Below are 6,807 nucleotides of genomic sequence, written 5' to 3'. Positions count from 1 at the left end.
GGAGGAGGTGTTGCTCGGTTACTGCCGCAGAAGAACGCCGAGAGGCGATGGGCGGCATCGCTGCTTGGCCGTTGCCGCGGAAGAACGCCGGAAAGGGAGGGGCGGTGGCGCTCCCAGGTCGCCACCGCGGGAGAAAGCGGGGAGGGGAAGGGTGGCATTGCTCCCAGGCCGCCGCCGCGGAAGAAGGCCGGGATGGGAGGGGCAGCGGCACTCCCAGACCGCTGTCGCGGAAGAAGGCCGGGAGGGGAGGGGCGGCGGCGCTCCCAGACCGCTGCCGCGGAAGAAGGCCGAGAGGGAAGGGGCGGCGGCGCTCCCAGGCCGCTGCCGCGGAAGAAGGTCGGGAGAGGAGGGGCGGCGATGATCTGGTGAGGGATGTGCAGAATAAGGCTGGTGTTATTAGAATAAGACTCTTAAGGGGTGTTATCATAATAGACTCACCCTATATATTCTTTACCTAATAATATTAAAGGGAGGAGGCTTTCATAGTTCTCTATATGTCACCCTTTTATATGTTACATAAAGATTGACACATAAGATCTAAAAGTAGATCTATGTTTCTTCCTATCTAAAAAAAGTTCCCTGTCGATCCCATCTGGCTAGCTCGACCTGTCTCTAACGATTGATCTGACCTGGCTGCTCTAGCGATCAAGGACGCCGATAACTGCCACACGTGTGGTGTATCGGGTGGTTGTGCCGCACGCCCTGTGTGGCACGGAGACGACCCCGCCCGCACGACCGAGTACGGGCGCGCGCAGCCACAACCCGCATGTCCGCTGCAGCGCGATAGCCCCGCACGAGCACGTCCGAGCGAGCGAGCCATATGTAGTCTCTTTCACCCGAACATGCTATTGTTACCACGTATGTTTTGTAGCGCTACATGGCAACTGTCTAGTGTTAGTAGGTGGCAACTCCTAAAGATACCACCATCGCCCACATGCCTGTCTCCTCTCCCACACACCAAAAGCTATCAGTTGCCATGTGTTTTTACAGGATCCATGACAACTGCCTCTAGCAAAACATGTAAACAGATGGCAACTCTCTCTTTACCCGAAACATGTTTCTTCCCATGTTTTTTAGTGCTACATGGCAACTGTCCAGTGTTAGTAGATGGCAATTCCTAAAAAATTTCAAATCATGGTAACTGTTGTATGCCAGACCATTACATGGCAACAGCTGCAGTTGCCCAAAAATGGCATCCAGCACTTGACCTAAGATGGCAACTGCAGTTGAGCAACCATGGCAACTGTAGTTGTCCGACATGGCAACTGTAGTTCAGCAACATGGCAACTGAAGAGGGTCCGGACCATGGCAATCGCGACGGGACGCGTGGTTACTGACACGCGGGGGCGTGTGGCACGCAGGCGGGGAGGGGCGACGGCCAAGACGAGTCGTGCGGGCCGCGTGCTCGCTCGCCCGTACGTGCTCGTGCGGGGCGATCGCGCTGCACCAGACGTGCGGTCTGTGGCTGCGCGCGCCCGGACGCGGTCGTGCGGGCGGGGTCGTCTCCGTGCCACACTGGGCGTGCGGCACAACCATCCGATACATCACACGTGTGGCAGTTATCGACGATCTTTCTTATCATGATCTTTGGTGTTGTATCGGCGCTGACAGCAAAAACAATGAGCCAGGTATGTACAAATCAAATTGATAATCAGCAATGACTTCCCCTGCTTCTATGGACAAACATAGGCGTACATGGCCCTGTGACCCTGTCCTACTATTGTAATTTGATTAGAATAAAACAATTAATCGTACAGTCCTAAAGAGTGATTACATGCTGATCAGCGAAGGAGTACAATCGATAAAACTCAAAACTACTGAGAACATATATGGCAAAATAAGACAGTTCTTGTAAATACATCGGTCAGGACATGGATTTTATATATTTCTAAAGATATCTACATCAGCATATAGATATGGGAAAGTGAGCAGCCGGTTTCACAGTATATATTCTCTCCATACGATCAAGAGTGTACATCTAGAAATTTTAGGACAAATTATGGAGTTAAGTAAAAAATGCATTGGAAAAGTGCAAGCCACCATCTCTTTCCTCTTTAATTACCGAACCCCCAATGAGCTAAGTGCATGTAGAAATTAAGAAGACCATGTGTAGATTGATATTGGTCTTGATTACCGTGTGATGAGAGAGAAGTATTTTTTCCTACTTTAAAGTGCATTGGGAAGATAGAGGTACACTCTTTTGTAGACAAATTTTGAAGCTAGATGTACACTCTTCACCGGACGGAGGGAGTAGATGATTCAAAAGTGCTGATAGGATTTAGCATTTAAAGGAGCTGCTATAGAAGACATCAAATAACTCTCAAATGTTCGCAACATTATGTTGGAAACAACAAAATATCGGGTCCAGGCGATCATAAATCCCAATACCTACTTATCGGGTATTTATCAACTAAAAGTCTAAAACTGGGCTAACAGATCCCATGAAACAAATTTTATTATGGATGGCCCTAAAGCGCACAAAAGATAATAAACTAATACACTTTTCCCCATCTGGTGCGAACATTGATGTGGTTCAGATGAGATGAGATGATAGCTTTGCAGTTGAGACTACAGAGTATTGCATTAATTCACAAATGCAAGGTTACCAAGAGTTCAAATAAAAAAAATCATTCATAGCATAAACCATGAACAGCTTCCCAATCCATCAAATGCATGAGATCATGAGCACCGGCGGAGCTACAGCCAAGCAAAACCGTGATATGGCCCGCCCAGGTTTAGTGAAAATACACTAGCATATGAAGGCAGATGGGGCATCGGAGTAAAATAGTTGTACTTCCCTTTAATTTGGCCCGCTCAGGTTGTTATGTGTAGCTCCGCCACTGATCATGAGGTCACGAACAAGAAATATTAACGAGCTTCAATCATGACAAAACAAGCACGTGGAAGGACATGCAATAGTAGCGTATGTTACATGGGGTGTCAGACAAAAGAAGTCCATAATATGAATTACTCATGCCCCACTTACTATTAGCTTACCAGAAGTACGACCAATGTGAGTTTCATATCTACGGCAAGTATCATGGCTGCATTAACGGATGATGTAAAAATAGTCCATTTTTAATATTTGTAAGACATACATCGCCTTGATAAGTTCTTCCTGCATCTCAAGGAATTCCAGTTTTTTCCTCCTCGAAAACTGAATCTTCATATGGCAATATTGTACCAACTCTATCCACAACTTCATATGGTAGAGAAGACGATATTGCTACAACAGTCTCCTCATGTTTCATTCTCCCAGATACGATAAACGCTCTGACAAAATTAGAAAGATGAGTAAGGGTGCTAACCCAAACAGTACTTTTGTAGCCACTGAGAAATATATCAAGAGAATTTACCTTGAAAGTATGAGAATGGACGATGGCATAGCATGATAGAGTGAGAGGTCCAACCAGTCTCATAGCTGGACATAAAATGAAATTGCAACGATGATGAAAAAAAGGTCAAGACAAGAACAGTATATAGTATTCACAAGTGCTGATAGGATTTAGCATTTAAAGGAGATGCTATAGAAGACATCAAATAATTCTTTTTTGAAGAAAACAATGGAAATGATAAGAAGCTTAAATTTCCGCAGAGTTCACCAAAACGATATCACCAATATAATTCTCGAATGGACAGATTGGCCTTATAATTTCCAGAGTTCACCAAAAAGGTATCACCAATATATAGATGATTGGTTGGCACATAGACACTACACAATTCTTCATCACCTTTGTCAGTCTACGATGCAATGATAGATGATCACCTGAGAATTCAACAAAAACAAAGTATATTAGCGCACCATTAGCATGCTAACCATGTGGACTTAGGCAATTAGATATCACATGGCTCATCGATTCTGTCACATTGCATTGCTTATTTTTAACCTTAAATTTATTGCTAGAATTCTACAGAAACACTGCAGCCAAGTGACAACTTCGCAGTTAGAATTCAGAACTTGATCAGTTAGAATTCTTCATCGCCTATATACAAATCATTCATTGTATAATTCTCATGTATAATGTCCTGAACCACTAAATCATTCATTGATATTTTTTTATTATGTGTCCACTAAGTCATTCATGATTTTGCTATAGAAATAATTCTATGTATATATACAAATTTAGCACCAAAATGTGTAACTAAGGGCAGAAAGAGACTTACAAGCCAAAATAACATATTTCTCTCCTTGGAAATCTTGCCGCTGCCCTGATTTTTCTAAACGTCACATTCTCTACCTCCCATGGAACCCGAAATATATCTGACCAATTTTGTAAAAGTACATATCAATTTCATAGCGGAAGATAAACAAACAAACCAGAAAACTATATATATGCACATTTTAGAAAGGATCGAACAGAAAGGGCAGATGAATATAATTTGTTGGATATACTATATAGAATGGAAGAACTAGATGGAAGTATACCTAATTAATAATCTCACAAGACCCGTGGCCTTCACTGCTGTAGCGATACAAACAGCAGCACCAACACCAGTCACAGCTGCTAGGGGTCTTAGTGCACAGGGTTGAACGCGGCGATAAGGACGCCAGATGACGAGGGCATGTTATTTCTAGACTCGGCAACAAGAAACAAGAATAAAAGCTACATCTGCGACTATTAAGAAACAAGAGACACACAGCCGGGAACAAGTAACAAGTTTCGTCCTCTCTTATTTCAGATCATCTCTACACTCTGCATTTTATTCAGAAAAGCATACAAAGTAAGGCAATCATTACATTTAGTTCTGAGCTGCTAGGGACAGGTGCTCAAGTGTAGTTTAATCATGCAATAACTAACTGTACTTCCCAAAAGTTACATAACTGAACCTTCTAACCAGTTCCTTGCCATCTGCTCTGCAAATCTATGGTTCAGTTAGTCCTAAACTTTGCATCTAAAATGTTAATGGACGAGCGCATGTTGTTGCCCAGATTAACTTCAGTAATCTTTCGTGCAGATTAGAACTAAGTTCGCTGCTGCAGTGCGGTACATGGAAAGAGAGGGGGAGAGGGGCGAGAGTGGGGGGGTGGACCTCCATGGCGCCGGCAGCAGTAGGTCGGAGGAGCTCGGAGCAGTGGAGTCGTCTCCTCGCAGGTCCTCGTCGTCGGTGAGCAGGACCATGCCGAGGAAGCAGCGGCCTCCTACTCCTCCTCTGCCGGATAGGAGCGCCGGTGCAGCCGCGCGAGGAGGCCCTGTAGGCGTCGGAGAGAGCCGCACCGTCGACGGTGGCGCGGGTGGAGCTGAAATAAGAGGGAGCCGCACAAAGTCCCGTTGCTACGGCGGGGCGGGTGGAGGGCACAACGGTGCAGCCACCAGAGGCGATATTTTTCCTGCCCTCGTCCTCCGAGAACGACGAGAAGGTGGGAGGCGGCGGCGGCGTTGTCCAACACAAGGGAGGGAGAATGGGGAATAGGAAGGGAAATCGAGTTCGTGCGTCTCTTTTTTCAGTAAAAGAGAGAAGATTTTTTAGAAAAAGTAATAGAGAGAAGATGTGTGTGTCGGTGAAATCATTCTGCTTAATATCTAGTCCCTCCTCGAGGACACACGGGAGAACCCAGATCCTCGGCACCGGCCGACCTCCTTCCCTCCCCACCCCCCTCGCCGCCGCCAAGGGCCACTTTCAGGAAAAGTCCGTGCAGGGCCGGCGGCGGCGGGGCCTCTCCTCGGCGTGGCTCCCCGCCCTTTGACCATGGCGCGGTGCTTTATCGTCGGCGGTGCTTGGCGGCGTGGTGCTGCGAGGGCGCGGCGACGGCATGGTGCGGTGGCTGTGGGGTGATGGTGCTCCGTCGGACGGTGTTGCCTGCGGCTGCGGCGGCCGGAGGTCTCGGTTCCGTCCCGATCCCCTTCTCTGGATCTGGATCTGGCCGGTCGGGACCCGGGCGTGGCTGCCAACGGGTGTGGTGACGCCGGGCCTCCACGGCTGCTAGGCACAGTGGTCGTGCTGGCGGTTGCGTTGGGGGGTCGGTGTGGTGGTGGCTAACGACGAAGCACAACGGGAGACATGGAGATGCGGCAGTCTTGGCAGGGACGGCGGCGGTGTGGTGAGGCGGGCTAGTGGCAGCGGCGGATACTGGAGGCGGCGGCACGACCCACCGTCCAGGTTGGTGGCGGAGCTGCGATGGCTCTGCTAGGATGGAGTTCCTGGCGAGCAGCGAGCGTGCAGGCCACCTATGGGCTATGTGGTGAGCGGCGGTGGTCTTCCGATGGTGCCGGTGTGGGATTTGCCCGTGACTTGGTGCTGGATCGTCGAAAGGCTGTCACTTTGGAGCGGATGATAGCCTTCGATGGCGGTTTTGGCCCTTGCTGGAGGAGTTCGGTGGCTACGGTTCCTTGGCCAAGTTGTAGGTGTTTGGTGGCGGCGTTTGTCCTTGTTGTGCGGACTGTCACCGCTCCTTGGCTATGCAGCTACAATGACGAGGTGTTGCGGTGGCGGTGGTGTGTAGCCTCTTGGACGGTGCCGCCCAATTTCCTTCGAGGTGTGGAGATGTGCGATGATCGGATGAAAATCTTGCACGGCTCTTGCCGGGCCGGCGGCGATGGCACCCGTGGGTGTCATCCCCCTCCTTGGAGGCGTCGTCGAGGTCATTTCGACACTTCCCTCGCTCGTCTGGAGTTGGTTGTTGTCTCCGGGCGAAAGCCATGATTCAGTCGGATCGGCACGATGGAGACGTCTCGACGTCGCTCCTTTGTTGGGAGCATCGTGTTTGTAGATACGGCTTTGTTCCTTGCTGCTCTTCTCCGGTGTTTGCTGCGGTCCTATTCTGATTCCCGACGGCGCTATGGACGGTCATCGCCGATGCATCCAAGA

The 6,807-nt window shown here is 48.8% G+C and overlaps 1 long non-coding RNA gene across 2 annotated transcripts; it reads right to left on the bottom strand.

Moving 5' to 3' along the window:
- Positions 1-3,504: 3,504 nt before the first annotated feature.
- On the bottom strand, positions 3,505-5,322 carry LOC109768082 (uncharacterized). Of its 2 annotated transcripts, none has more exons than XR_002234028.4 (3): positions 5,032-5,322; positions 4,165-4,261; positions 3,505-3,766 (listed from the first exon to the last, which is right to left on the bottom strand). It is a non-coding gene; the product is annotated as an uncharacterized lncRNA (long non-coding RNA). The 2 variants fall into 2 exon arrangements; XR_002234029.4 differs by lacking the exon at positions 5,032-5,322 and adding an exon at positions 4,427-4,715.
- Positions 5,323-6,807: the final 1,485 nt, after the last annotated feature.

This window comes from Aegilops tauschii, chromosome 5, assembly GCF_002575655.3.
Source record: "Aegilops tauschii subsp. strangulata cultivar AL8/78 chromosome 5, Aet v6.0, whole genome shotgun sequence".
NCBI lineage: Eukaryota > Viridiplantae > Streptophyta > Magnoliopsida > Poales > Poaceae > Aegilops > Aegilops tauschii.
This window is presented reverse-complemented; position numbering and strand designations above follow the sequence as displayed.